This window comes from Canis lupus, chromosome 15 (genome assembly GCF_048164855.1).
Source record: "Canis lupus baileyi chromosome 15, mCanLup2.hap1, whole genome shotgun sequence".
In the NCBI taxonomy this organism is placed as follows: domain Eukaryota; kingdom Metazoa; phylum Chordata; class Mammalia; order Carnivora; family Canidae; genus Canis; species Canis lupus.
The window spans coordinates 31,762,680-31,776,910 of record NC_132852.1 but is presented as its reverse complement, the minus strand read 5'-3'; the positions used below and the strand labels follow the sequence as shown (position 1 = coordinate 31,776,910).

At 38.3% G+C, this 14,231-nt stretch overlaps 1 pseudogene; it reads left to right on the top strand.

Moving 5' to 3' along the window:
• The first annotated feature begins 9,729 nt into the window (after positions 1 to 9,729).
• On the top strand, positions 9,730 to 10,763 carry LOC140605515 (L-lactate dehydrogenase B chain-like; annotated as a pseudogene).
• Positions 10,764 to 14,231: the final 3,468 nt, after the last annotated feature.

Here is a 14,231-nt window from a genome sequence, read left to right as displayed (position 1 = left end):
TTAAGACTTGACCTCAGGGCAAAGATCGAAAAAGGACATGATTACACTTTCTATTAAATCTACTGATTGGATTAATCTGACCCCAGATGATCCTTTCTGGTGATCAAAATGACTCATAATAGATACTAAGGGCAAGCTCCCACGGACACACAAGAAACTCAAAGTTACGAACTCAGAGTCATTTCTTGCAAAGAATTAGGATTAAGGACACCAGTATATTGAGCTGATGATAGATTAACCAACCCAAATCAAATAAAGAAACAAAAACAACAAAATTTTTGACCAAAGTATTTCCTATCTATATTAAAAGATCCTGTGACTCTGAGATGTAAAGTATCCTTGGAACCCAAATTTAGATAGAAACCAAGCTGGGAATGCTGCTCAGCCACCCTAGAGTGAGTATTTTCTAATGCCTTTTTTTTTTTTTTTGGATGTGTTCCAGGAGAAAAATGGAAAAGGAATAACTTATAAGGGTAGAATTAAGAGCCAATGAAGAATGGAATAAGGGTTAATCCCAGGGGTAAGACTGGTACCTAATTAGTTTTTTTTACCACCTGGATGAGAGACCTTGCAAAGTTTGTCCTGCTGGATTTCAGAATTGCTATGAATCAGTGACTGCCACATGTCTTCCATTCTTACCCTTCCTGAATGTATGTGTTCCATGTTGGGTGTTGTGGGAGGAGATAACCTGTCATTCTAGGTCAAAGGTCTCTGGATCAAGAGGACCAATATCTGCAATCACTAAAAGGGATCTGGGGCCTGATGGCATGTTTGAAAGGTAATTTGGGGCTTCTTCATTGAGGAGAAGGTGACCGTTTTTTGTATTTTGTATCAAGTGAATATTTGTGATTAAAAAGGAAAACTAGTGGATCTTATTTAAATACATACACTGTTCTCCCACCCCCACCCCCTGTGGATTGGATTATACTTGCTGTCCCATTGATTTTGGGCTTGATCGTGTGACTTACTTTGACAAAAGGAATCTGCCCCAGTTCCAAGCAGAGGTGTTGAAATATTGTATGCCACCACTCACCTTATTGTGCCCCAGGCTTTGACAATGGAAACAGGATACTCCAGAGAAGATGTGCTTCTTTAGCCTGGGTCCTGGAATGAAACATTTGGAAAGAAACTGAACCTAACTCTCACCTCAATCAAAGCTCTCATAGCCAACCTTCATAGACAAGATCAAGAGATTAACATTGATTACTGAAAGCCAATAAAGTTTTAGATGTGTTTGTTGCCCCAGCAAATGCTGATAAATACACCAGCCTACTAGCCCATGGCCCATTTTTTTTTTTTTAATTGTATCCCACTAACTGAGTCCTTATAAGTTTCTGCTAGGAAGACATATCTCCTTCTGGAGAATTTGCTGTTCATTTGTATATACTTCTTAGTTTCTTTGTTCTGTTAGCTTTCATTCCATAGAATATGTTCATATCTTTTAGAAATCACTGTTTCAGCCTGGAAATAGCATTTTTTTCATTCTTCCAGGATTACCATGAATTTATTCTTATTTTTTTTATTTATTCTGCTTTTTCAATTGGAATTTTAAGAAGGAGAGATAGCTTGCAAATTTAGTGAATCAACTTGACTGGGCCAATCTGGTTAGATTCTCTTCAATCCCACTGATATTAGAAAAGGGTACCTATAAGAAAGTTGGCTAGATAAGAACATCTCCTATTTGTATGAAGGTTTTCAAGCTAGAAACAATGTTACTGCAATTGGGGAGAAAGGGTTGGAGGTACCAAAATTATCTGAGAGGATGTATGTATCTCTTTGGGGCTTCATGGACCCACTGAAGCTCTAATAACCCCATAAAAATCTGAAAAAAGTTCTCTAATATAGATGCTCTAATATCTAATTGATTTGATTCAGTTGATGAAACTGAGATTCTAGCCAATATAATAGCTATCATCCCCTAGTGAAGGCACAAGAATTCTGTCTTAATTCTGAATTTATGAAATAAGTTATAAAAGAAGGATGGATTCTGAATAAATTGAGGCAAAAATATGAGAGGAGAGGTAGGAGCCACAGAGACATTCTCAAAGGAGCCTACTCGTATGGAGGATCAGCACTGTTCTTTAGTTTAAAACTATGTACCATTAACAATTGCTGTAAGTACACTGGAATTTTCAGCAGCTATTGCTACTGGAACTCTTTTACCCTGAGTTGTAAACAATCATATTATTCATATTATTCTGAAATTTTCTTTGAAAATTAGACAACTGTCTATCAGAATTTTTCTGGAGGTATTACACAGATTGGAGTTACTAAAATCACAGGCTAGAAACAGACTTTCCAAATCCATCTAGCATCTTCCATGTCAAAAGTTCTAGTGCTCTCCTTTTACCTCCTGCTCCACACTGCTCGGCTAGGAGCACTTAGTACGCATGCTTACAGTTTAGCATGTTATAGGGAGCATTATCCATTATGATTCCTTTCCCATTGTATATGCCCAGGCATGTGCATGGACATCTGCATGGCTGAATTATTGTATCATTCTTTCAAACAAATTCCTGGTGAATGTCACCAAATTATTAACTCTAATTGTCATCAAAACAAACAAACAAGAGAAGTAAATCAGATGATTCTAAATCTTTTAGCCTTTAGGATGCAGAGGAGTTATTTAGTTTCTTGAGGAGTTATTTAGTTTCTTTTTTTTTTTTAAGATTTTATTTATTTATTCATGAGAGACAGAGAGAGGCAAAGACACAGGCAGAGGGAGAAGCAGGCTCCATGCAGGGAGCCCGACATGGGACTTGAACCCAGGACTCCAAGATCACGCCCTGGGCCAAAGGCAGGCGCTAAACTGCTGAGCCACCCAGGGTTCTCCCGAGTTATTTAGTTTCTAAATAGAATTTTCTTCTTCTTGTATCTTAGAGTAGATTTGGCACCCTAGAATCCAGCTTTGTCATCAATCATGGTACACTAACTGCAGTGACTATTCTCCAAGATGATCTTGGAGTGATCCCGCCTCTTGATAGTCAACCATTTGTATAGTCTTTTTCCACATTCTACCAGGTTTGGTCTGTGTGATCAATTCAATATGGGAAAAGTGATGGTATTTCTTTTCTAAAATTATAAAAGACACTACAGCTTTTGTTTTGCTCTTGTTCTCTTGCTCTCTCACTTAGTCTGGATGAAATATGGTGAGAAGTCTCATGAAGAATCTCTAATGGGAGAGAATTGAGGCCTTTTGTTAATAGTCATGGCCATTGAATGACCTTGAAAGTGAATTGTTACCCCAGCAATAAATACACCAGCCTACTAGCTCACGTAGGGGCTTTAGAGATGCACAGACTTGGCTGACAGCTAGGCTACCACTTCAGGACAGACTCTGAAGCAGAATCATCTAGCTAACCCTTCTTGGATTCCTGAACTGCAGAAGCTCTGTAAGATAATGTTTGTTGTTGTTGTTGTTGTTTTAGAGAGAGACTGGTGGAGTGTGCAGAGGGGCAGGGGAAGAGGGAGACAGAATCTTAAGCAGGCCCCATATCCAGTGCAGAGCACATTGCAAAGCTTGATCTCACAACACTGAGTTTATGACCTGAGCTGAAATCAAGAGTTGGACACTTAACCAACTGAGCCATCTAAGAGCCCCTAGATAATGTTGTTTTAAGTTGATGTATTTTGAGATAATTTGTTATGTAATAGATAACTAAAATAAGAACAAAGCCATGGAACATGTCTGTGTCTACCTTCTTACCTATAAAATAATATGACATATTCTTACCTGTCTCATAGAAATAGTTTCTAAATATATTGAAAATACTTAACCATTTAGAAAGAAAAATATAATTTTTTTATTATTCCTTATGGAAATCATTTATATTATTTTTAAATTACTACATTTGATAGCATTATAGCAACTTTTGTTTGTAGAAAGAAATTGTATTTCTTTTATTCAACCAACAAAAATAGTATGCATTTACCAATGCAATTATACCTTCTTCCACAGGTGTACAACAAACTTTTGTCTCAGATCTCTTTGTATTCAGAGTTTATTTTTAAATCACATTCGATCCTCTACAAGAAAGTATAATATCAATACGATACTTGGCTTATCATAGTCCTTGACTTCTAGCCATCCTTTAGCCATGATAGGATACTTTAAGACTTGATGTCACATTAGTTTTGTTTTTTCCTTGATTGAATTAAATTTCTATAGAATTTAAACACAGACTCTCTTGAGAGTCAGTTGGAAAGCATTTGAAGATAGATGTTCAGCATCTGAATGATAATTTTTCATGAGTCATGACTTGTTCATATAACCTCCTGACTTTGAAAGCCTATGATCTATTCCAAGATATTTGGTAATTTCTACAGCTTTTAATTGCTTTGCCTGACATGTGACAGGCAGTCATTTTGCATGTGTCTCAATGACAAGGACACATAGCTTTTCTTACTTGTGGGTGTCTTCTCTTTTCATGTCCTGTCAAGTGCATTTTTCTATCATGAATTTATACCATAAGATCTGTTTCTTTGCTCCTCTGCATATAAATGAGTTTTTCTTTTAATGCAGCATCATAGTGTAATTTTTCTGAAAATATTTCAAACTAAATATAGAAATCCAAATGTAAAACTCAATAATTCTTTGGTACTGTTAATGCACACATTGCAATAAGATGATAAATAGAAACATTCTACCATTGAAACTTCACAAATACAAACAATAATTTTGTCACAATGTATATCTTTTAAGAATGCTCAAATTTGAATGAAGTGTGTTATAAATTGAGGGAGTGACTACCTACTCTTTCTGGAGCACTTCATATACATCTATATATTGCTTATTTAAGTTTACCAATAGTCTTTCTGGTTTCCAGATGAGGAGATTGACATTCATGAAGTTTGAGTAACTTGTTCAGGCACATAAGATGTAAGAGACCAAGTCAGAATTTAATTCTCATTTTCCCTTCCAAAGATTGTGCTCAGTCTAGCATTTACTACTGCTTCACAAATGACATTATTGATTTTACTATGTCTTTAGTCTGTTCCTATAAAGCAATACCAGTGAGAGAAAATTCTGTTAGCTTTTAGCTTGGGAGATGGAAAGGGATCTAGTACCCATGCTTGCTGTCTTGATAGTCTCTCTGTAACTGAGCTCACACTGTGCAAGCCTGTCCTGGTAAAATGTTAACACTACACACTTTTTCATTTAAAAGCTGTACTAGATTTGATATCAGAGAGTGAAACAAAGTAAAAAAGAAAAGAAAAAGAGGAAGAGAAAACTAAGTCAATGTAATAATAGAGAAATCTAAGATTTTTTCTAGAATATAATTAATCTTACCCAGTATAACTAGAAGTGAAGAGTCCAAAGTGCAGGTTGTTGATGCCAAATATTTTCTCTGAACTGCTTTCAGATGAGCCACTATTTTGCCTAAAAAAAAAAAAATCTATGTATGTATATAAGGGAGTGGTAGATACACATGCCTTTGCCCATAGAAACATATGTATAATGAAGAAAGAATTTTAATTTTATTTCCTTCATCCCCAGGATCTCTTTCCAGTTACTTACATAAAATGGATTTTAATTAAGGGGACTCTCTATAGAGGGACTGCATGATTCAAATAAGGACAAAAATCCATAGAGACGCCTTAGCAATTCAGGGTTATATGCTGGCAATAGTTATAAAAACAATTTTTCCAACTAGCTAGCTGCTGTTTTGAAACTTTCTGGTCAAGCTACATCTATTATGATATCTAATTATACATCTACTTTGTATATGTTAATCTGCCCATACAAAATAAGATGGAGTAGAAATAGGTCTTTTGTAGGATGATTATAGTTATATCCTTCCAGATGCAATGGGAACCTTTTTGTAATTCTGGTGTTTAATTTGAAATTTCACAATCAAGCTGATCCCTCCTTACTTTAGACTAAAACCTTATTTTGTGCCTACTTATTGTATAATTTCCCTCCAAGTTAAGAAAATGCCATAAAGAGCAATTTTTATATAAATTATTTGGATAGTGAGTTATCAATATGTAAAATAAATCAGACTGCACTATGCTAAAATTTGTAGAATTCATGTTAACTGGCTTCTATCCCAGTTGAGGAAATTGAGTACAGTCTCAATAATATGTCACCCAACCACATCTATCTTTTTTAATGTTGAACTTATTTCCTGTTAGCACTCACTTTTCTGGTGATTTTACCAAGCCTCATGGCTTGACATATTATATATTTGCTACCAGCACCAAGTTTATAATTCCAGGCTGTACCTCTTCCTTTTATTCCAGACTCAATATGTCCACCTGGCATCTTCTTTTTGATATATACTACTTGAGTATTTCCAATATGGAGGCCTCGACCTTTCCACCAAAGACTGCTCCTCTTTCATCTCCCCATTTTATTGAATGGCAATTGATTCTTTTAGTTTCTTGGGCCAAAAAATGTGGAGTCATTTCCGATGCTTTGATCTTTCTGTCTCTCTCATCAGCAAACACTGTTAGCTGTATCTTCAGAATAGATATAAATAGTCATAACTTCTTAGCACATCCACTGCTCCTACCCTTGCCCTTGTCAACGTCATTTATCATATGAATAGTTTCCGTACTGTCCTAATACATCTCCCTACTTCCGCCTTGGTCTTTCTAAAGTATATTTTTGACACAACAACCTGATTGATTGGGTGAAACCCCAAGTAAGCTTATATCCTACCTCTAAGCAAAGCCCTCCAAAGGCCTTCCCTTCCACCCAGAGTAAAGGCCAAAGTGCCACATAGGCATAGGGTGTGTCCCCATCTTCTCATAGTGTCTGCCCTGCACACACAGACACACACACACACACACATACACACACACTCATACAGCTCTCCTTACTAACCTCTTCTACTGACTCTGTTATTTACACTTTTACTTACTCTGCCCTGGTCTCAACGGGTTCTTGCAGTGAGTTCTTCAAATGTGCCAGGCAGCCCCTCTATTACAGACATTTGCTTCATCTTGGAACATTGTCCTCTTAGTGTTCATGTGGCTAGCTCCCTTGTTGTTTTCAAATTAATGTCACTTTCTCAGCGAGGACTTCTCTGACCACTCTCTTTAAAACTGCAATCCCAGTTCCGCTTCTTGCTTTACTTGCCTGAGTAGAGTGAAAACTCTATCGAAGCAAAGATGGTCCCTATTTTGTTCAGTAATGTATACACAGTACAAAGGACACTGCAGGACATACAGCATGTGCTCAGTAAGTAACTGAATAAGTGAATGAATAAATGCTTTGTTAATTTCTAACAATCAATCAATATATCAAAGCATTGGGAAAATATCTGAGCAAGATGTCCTCACTTATCCTATGTATCTGGAAAATCATAACCCAATAGGAAATGGTTTTTAGACATGAGTTATTATTACTTTATTAGTGACATCTTGGTTGTTTAGTGATTTAAAGCATACAATACTACATAAATAGTTTTTTTCCATTAATGAAGTGCCAGAGTCACTTCAGAAGCTAATGCCACTCTGGCCCAAATGAATTTTGTGGTTCCTGTCTTTTTTTTTTTGTAAGATTTTATTTATTTATTCATGAGAGAGACAGAGAGAAAGAGAGGCAGAGACATAGGCAGAGAGAGAAGCAGGCTCCATGTAGGGAGCCCGATGCAGGACTCGATCCCAGGATTCCAGGATCACACCCTGAGCCGAAGGCAGGCACTCAACCGCTGAGCCACCCAGGCATCCCAGGTTCCTGTCTTTGAAAGGAAATGATCAGGAATGACCTCGTTTAATAGTTACAGTTTAAAATGATGATGCAGATGGTGGGTGGTGGGATGAGGTGGTGGGTATCTCATTGACATTCTCAGTTGTAGATTTGGAGAATTTTAACTGGTATTTTTTAAAAAGTATGTTTAGGTCTAATAAAGGATGCTTGCAGAAATCTACTCAACGTTTCCCTAAGGCCACTCAAACCCTAACCTCCATGTAAACCATCTATTCATGTGACTTTTATGAATGTATGATGTCACAGCATTTATGTAAGCAGTGGACTTATTTATAAATATAGGAACTTATTTATTATTCATGAATAAGTTGTGAGATCTCTTATTTAGGTACGGAGCATGCTCTATATTTCTTAGAACTCGTCATAGGAGTGGCCACTCAGTATGCAAATGATAGCTGATTTGATTGAAAGCTAACCAAGTAAAGACTGTATTTACTTAAGAAAAGGATGTTGATTCTTTGTCTGTATGAACACAATGTAAAATGTCTCCTTAATTTTATCAATTCAGTGCAACATTGCATTAGTGCTATCCATTTTTCAGCATCAATTCCTAGCAGGCCTTCTGACTGTTGAACTTTTCTCTGAGCAGCAGTATGTGCAAGGGGATGCTTAATAAATGCCATTAGACAATGATTGCCTGTGTTTAATATTTATTGAGCACCTATAGGGACCTTGAGACCTTGGTCCAGGATGAAAAGCTTTAAAAAAGCCTGTACTTAATTAAGAAAAACATGGTCCCTGCTCCCAAGAAGCTTATCTGCTAAAGCAGACAACACTGATGTGGGTGCACAGAGAAAATTAATTTTTTTAGCTAAGTGCAGAAAACAACAACCACTTTTATGAAATTGCAGGATTTATCTTCTCTCCTAAACTTGTTTTTTTTTTTTTTTTTTTTTTTTTTGTGAGGGCCTCATGTTAAATGTCTGGCAAAGAATGAAGGTAGAGGAGCCTGGAACAAGGACAAAAGGATGAGGCATGAAGAAAGGGGGCGCTAACAGATGGCGAGGCAGTAGGCTGTATGGCCTGAGGGAAGGAGCAGTTGGGGAAGAAATAGAATTTCCGTAGGTGGCTGCTGTGTTTTCTGTATTTTTTAATAATTATAATGTACCATCATCATCATGATTAATTAATATTTAAGTTCCGGTTGCAAAGAAGACCAAATACAAATGAATCAGACATGCATGCTAAAAAGCACAGCTGTGATAGAGGGCAGGATTGGCATGGATTTAGAACATATCACAGTCTATTAGAAATGGTTTCATAATGCTTCTGTGTTCCTGATGCCAGACATTGGAGAACTGAGAATCAACTGGGAAATAATCACAAACTGTAGTTCTGCTTACATTTCCATTGTAAAAATTAATATTTTTTTTACCTCACTTTCATTCCATCTCTTTAACAGGGTCAGTACAAGGAAGATTTGGTTATGTATGGAAGACACATCTAGTTGTATCATCAAAATGTTTGTTTTATGCAGGGAAATTTTGATTACATCAAGAGAAGAATTTTAATTCTCAGTTAACATGTTCTGAAAGTTATCTTTGCCATATTAATTGGTATTCGATATGTAACTAGCATGTGATGTTCCTGGTTTCTCAGCTTAGGATGACAGTGGATCGAGGAGATGAGACCAAGAGACAAAACCCGAAGGAAAAGCTGGAAGTCAAGTCTGGGAGCACACCAAACAGTGTTCACCCCCAAATCACAGTGAAGACTGAGGCAGAGACAAACAGGGTTAGTCAAAAACAAGGAAAATATCAAGATAGAGATGGTGGGAACCAGTAAATGAGGCAAAAACCCAGGAAATATTCTTGAAACCAAGGATTTCTGGGCAGGGCCAGGTTTAGATTAAAACCATAAAAGGCATCACAGTGCCTCTAATGCACACACACACACACACACCTCACAGTCTCACACTGAAATAATTAAAGGCAGTACTATTTGAATAAAGCTAAAGGAAGGCTATAGACGCAGCTAACCTGGTCTTCACGCAACTCTTACAGCCTCTGGTCTTGGGGCACAATGGCAACTCTTAAGGAAAAACTGATTGCACCAGTTGCAGAAGAAGAGGCCGCGATCCCAACCAATAAAATCACTGTAGTGGGTGTTAGACAAGTTGGTATGGCATGTGCCATCAGCATTCTGGGAAAATCTCTGGCTGATGAACTTGCCCTTGTGGATGTTTTAGAAGATAAACTCAAAGGAGAAATGATGGATCTACAGCATGGGAGCTTATTTCTACAGACACCTAAAATTGTGGCAGATAAAGATTACTCTGTGCCTGCCAATTCTAAGATTGTGGTGGTGACTGCAGGAGTCCGCCAGCAGGAGGGAGAGAGCCGCCTCAATCTGGTGCAAAGGAATGTTAATGTCTTCTAATTCATTATTCCTCAGATAGTCAAGTACAGTCCTGATTGTATCATAATTGTGGTTTCCAACTCAGTGGATATTCTTACACATGTTACCTGGAAACTAAATGGACTACCCAAGCACCGTGTGATTGGAAGTGGGTGTAATCTGGATTCTGCTAGATTTTGCTATTTTATGGCTGAAAAACTTGGCATTCATCCCAGCAGCTGCCACGGATGGATTTTGAGAGAACATGGCGACTCAAGTGTGGCTGTGTGGAGTTGAGTGAATGTGGCACGTGTTTCTCTTCAGGAACTGAATCCAGAAATGGGAACAGACAACAACAGTGAAAATTGGAAGAAAGTATAAGATGGTGGTTGAAAGTGCCTATGAAGTCATCAAGCTAAAAGGATATTCCAACTGGGCTATTGGATTAAGTGTGGCTGATCTCATTGAATCCATGTTGAAAAATCTCTCCAAGATTCATCCAGTGTCCACAATGGTGAAGGGCATATATGGTATTGAGAACGAAGTCTTCCTGAGTCTTCCATGTATTCTGAATGCTCGGGGCTTAACCAGTGTGATCAATTAGAAGCTGAAGTATGATGAGGTTGCCCAGCTCAAGAAAAGTGCAGATACCCTGTGGGATATCCAGAAAGACCTAAAATATCTGTGACTTCTGGCTTCTAGGCTGTAGAAATTTTTTCTTTCTTTCTTTCTTTTTTTTTTTTTTTTTTTTTTTTTTTTTTTTTTTTTTTTTTTTAGGCTGTAGAAATTTAAAGCCATGATGTGATTAACTGTGAGCCTTTAGTTTTTCATCCATATACATGGATCGCGGTTTGCTTTTATCTTCCTAAATATGTGAATCTGGGCTCACAGGATCAAAGACCATGCTTGGTTTAATGCTTGCAATATGAGTCTTGAACAAATAAAATTAATTATTGTAGTGTAAAAAAAAAAAGGGAAGGCTATAGATTCAAGAATATGAAATAAATTGACAAGATGCCTTTGTCATAAAACTTCTTTTGATTGACTAAAGTCTTTTCGCTCCGTGCTTCCCTTCTTGGTGGCTGTTCTTTATTTCCAATCACTTTATTCTGTAGACAAATTCTTTCCTATAGTAAGTTCTCTTCAGAAGCCACTAATAGGATCTTTTACCTGATTCATCCAAACAGATGAGATTGTCCTCTCTCTGACCCCTTTTAACTTTTTGTTTAAATCCTTCGTATGACATTTATTATATCCTGTTGTGCATTGCTGTTATGTTTGTATTTGTCTCATTCCTCTTAAAAGGCCATATGCACCATCCATGATGCCTCCTACTTGTGTCTTATTTTATCCTCCTGGTAATCTTTAGGCGTCATTATAGGTAAAATCCTTATCTCTTTCTAATAACCTATAGAATAGGACTAATCAGATGATTTGGATAAATTAAGGAGAGAGAGACAAAAATAAACATTCATGTGTTAATGTTGATACTTAAGCAAATATTTCACTGTAGAAATTTGTAATTTTGCTCTTTTGAAGAGAATGCATTCACTTCATGAAGATGAAATACAATTTCATTTGAATTTCACATGCATCCTAGAACCGTCTTTCAAATTTACTTTTTATCCTGTGATAAATCTACATTCTGGATCTGATTGTTCACTCTCATTTCAGGCCATATTGCTGACACGAGCTGCAGTCAGCTCAAAATATTTATTAGGCTTTTAATTTGTGTTCATCACTAAGAGGTAGACAGAAATGAATCAGATACAAGTCTTCTTCCTGGAAACTTCCTAATATCATGGGGGTTCAGGTCCCCTCAAGGTAAGAGATAAAAGTACCATGAAAGTTATAAGAGGGGTGGGGAAAGAAGGTAGAAGAGTATTTGCCTTTGGGTCTTGAAGGATGAGTACAATTTTAATGAGAGACTGGGGTGAAAAACAGTCCATCGAAGAAATTGCAGCTGTCACAGGAAACAGACCATCACATTTGTCTCCCAGGCAGAAACACACCTACAAATGTCCAGGAAGATGCCTGCTGTCCATAAACATACCCAGGGTCTTTTCTCTGTGGAAAGTGGATTATAAACCATTTCTTCATAAACTTCATTCTCCTATAAAGTGGGAACCTGAAGTCTTAGCTGAACCCATGACAACAGAGTAATTAAAACCCTTAGAGGAAAAAAAAAATAGTGCAAGATAATTCCAGTAAAGTGACACAATCATTGTCTCTATTCTTTCTACCTTTCAGGCTTGGATTGGTAAAGATGTAGATTTATATTTCTTTATGGTGGGAAGGGATAGGGGGTTGTTGAGAACAATAAGCAATAAAAAGCTATTCTGTGTTGCCCTGGGAGGTCCCTGCTCAGTAGTTAGTAGCACATGGCTGGCACTTGAGATGGAAGGTTTGGGGCGTTAACCAGAGTGCACTAAAGCTTGTAGGAAAGGCTCCCTTGGGGAATTAGATAATTTTAGTGGGACAATGAAGTTGCATGGGCTGTGAAGAGCTAAACAAAACCTTTACCACAGGTCCCAGGGAATGGGAAGAACATTGGGGGAGGTTTGGTTGGGAGGCATACTACACAGCATCACTTATTCTGGTATCCTCTGAGGCTTCTCCCTTACACCCTGGTCTGCCTGAGGCTATGCCAAGCACCTCCACTCAGCAGCTTGTCCAGAGGGCCCTATGCTCCCTGTCTGGAGTCCCAGCTCTTGGTGTTTGCTGTTGAGGTTCTGGCTGAGACCTCTGTTGTCACAGCTACTCAAGGCTTCAAGCTGCCAGAGCACCTTCCTTGGTGGAGTGACACCCTTATCCTGGAGACAGGCCCTCCCTGTGTTCTCAGTTGAGAATTAAGAAACTGGTGAACGATTCTGGGGCCACGGATTGATTAAGGAGAGCTAAATGGGACCTGCAGGAACTCCCTTCCCTCTTTTCTCAAGGAAAGAGACTGAAGAGCATCTCTCATACAGATTGCATTGTTGATGTCATAATGTAAGAACACCATTGATGCGATGATGGTAATCATAATAAAGCCGTCCAGCACCAGTATGTTCCAGGCATCATTTAAAGTGTATTATATAAATTAGGTCAATGATCCACTGGGAAGAAACCATGTGTCAGATAAAGCCTTACAAAACTGCCTTTGTAGCTCCTATGGAAGAGACTGGCTAGATGCTCAAAACCAAAAATATTTCCTCCTCATGGGCACTCAGGAAAATTCCATTTTCTGGACTTCTTGAAAATAAGCAGGAGCTTTCTGGCCAATGGAAAGAGGGTGAAAGCATTTTACCTCACTCCCTAGCATTTCACAAATGTAACAAGCAGTTCTTGACATTCTTCTCTCTTCGATGGTAGGATACAGAGGATCTAGTGGAAGACTCCAAGGAGATCCTAACAGTCTTTCACATCTGAGGTTCTGTGAGCAAGTTCAGGCCATAAAGAATTATTTGTGCCACTATTTCCTGATTTCTTCTCAGGATGGCACAGAGTTAGTAGATGCCTTCTATGCATAAGAGAGAAGTTAATTCATTACGTTCATGGATGCCTCAGGTTATTAGGTCTGAAGTTTTTCCTGGACTCTGAACAAGGCTGCCCCTGGGTGCTGCTGCTGCTGCCATGGAGTAGCAAGAGTCTGGATCCCTGAGTCTTTACTTGGCAGGGAATTGCAGGGACTCTCAACTTAACTTCACAGAGGGAAAAATAAGCTATTTTGGGGTATACTCACTAAGATTTGAGACTTTACATTTTACCACAGGACAGTCCTTATCCTGGGTAATTCCTTCTCTAACCAGCTTTACCGGGAGGAACCTCTCTCCCTTCTTCTTTGATGTCAAGACATTAAAGTATTTGTTGTGAGATGACCATTTGTGTAATTCTCCTGTTCTGTCATCACAGTACAGCACACATTCTTTGTCCCTGCTCTTCTTTAGGGACATCATCATATCAAGAACAGGATGGCTTAGACTGGCTTGAAGTATGAGCTGTCGGGATCCCTGGGTGGCGCAGCGGTTTAGCGCCTGCCTTTGGCCCAGGGCGCGATCCTGGAGACCCGGGATCGAATCCCCACGTCGGGCTCCCGGTGCATGGAGCCTGCTTCTCTCTCTGCCTGTGTCTCTGCCTCTCTCTCTCTCACTGTGTGCCTATCATAAATAAATAAAAATTAAAAGAAAAAAAAAGA